We start from the raw sequence: 1122 nt of genomic DNA on the forward strand, positions 1-1122 counted from the left end.
CAGGCCAATTACCTTCACTGATCTGTCGTGGAAAGCTACATGAATTTCTGAAGATTGAGTCAGCTCTCCCCAGCTAGAGAAGGGGGACAAGGCGCGTCTATGGAGCCCAGACACCTGCGAGCAATGTTTACAAAACTGATAATTTATGTTCAAGCCTGTCTCCTCTAAGATAGGAGTAGGGACATTTGACTCTGCCTGGTATGGGGAAGGCCGCTGCTTGAGAGGGACAGAGAGGGATGAGAGGGGTGGAGAGGGAAATATCTGAGTGGGGAAGTTGAGTGGGAGAAGCCAAGGTATCCACGACCACCCCTACCCTCAGGTCAACCTCTTGACCCTGACAAATGGGCGACAGGGGGGGGGGGGGGAGGAAGAGGAGAGGAGACGAATGACGGCCAAGGGGAGGGGAGAAGGAAGGAGGGGAGAGGGAGAAGGAAAGGAGGGGAGAAGGAGAGGGAAAAGAGGGGAGAAGGGAGAACCAATGATCTGAGCCCAGATAAATGGTTGGCCAGGGCCAAAATAATGGGTGGAGCCCTGGGGCTGTATTAGATGGTGGGAGGAGTAATCCTTCCCAGCAATAAGTTGGAAAAACAAAATTTCATCAGTGTGTCTTGGGAGTGTATTAGGAACAGGGCCGCAAGCCCGTATCCTCGGGGCTGAGGGCAGCCATCAACATCGTGGCCGTAGTGCGGGTATTTAAGGTAGAGTAGCACTTGAGTTTTTGTGTCCTCGGTAAATATCCATTGTGCCTCTAGGGAAAATAGAATAGGTGATGTGTTCAAATTGTCTTAGTTTACATGTTTCATAAAATAAATTGTATAGCTTGTCCAGTGGTATTCACTTAACTCCCCTTTGATATATTTTGCTACTTTGTCATTTTTAGGTGTTGTATTGGAAGCCCCCAGGTTCTCCTAACAATTAATAGATACTAAAGTTGCCCTTGGATTCAAATAAGTTAACGTAAATTACACAAACTAATTTTCCAAAATTTATTACTGAAATTCATATTACCCGGAGTCCCATGGTTACTTGTTATACTCAAATTCTGTCAGTTGAAATGTAACCAATCACAGGCAAGTAGGCCTCTGACGTCATGCCAGACAGAGGAGCATCAAGCATGCTCCC

Source organism: Procambarus clarkii, chromosome 86, assembly GCF_040958095.1.
Source record: "Procambarus clarkii isolate CNS0578487 chromosome 86, FALCON_Pclarkii_2.0, whole genome shotgun sequence".
NCBI lineage: Eukaryota > Metazoa > Arthropoda > Malacostraca > Decapoda > Cambaridae > Procambarus > Procambarus clarkii.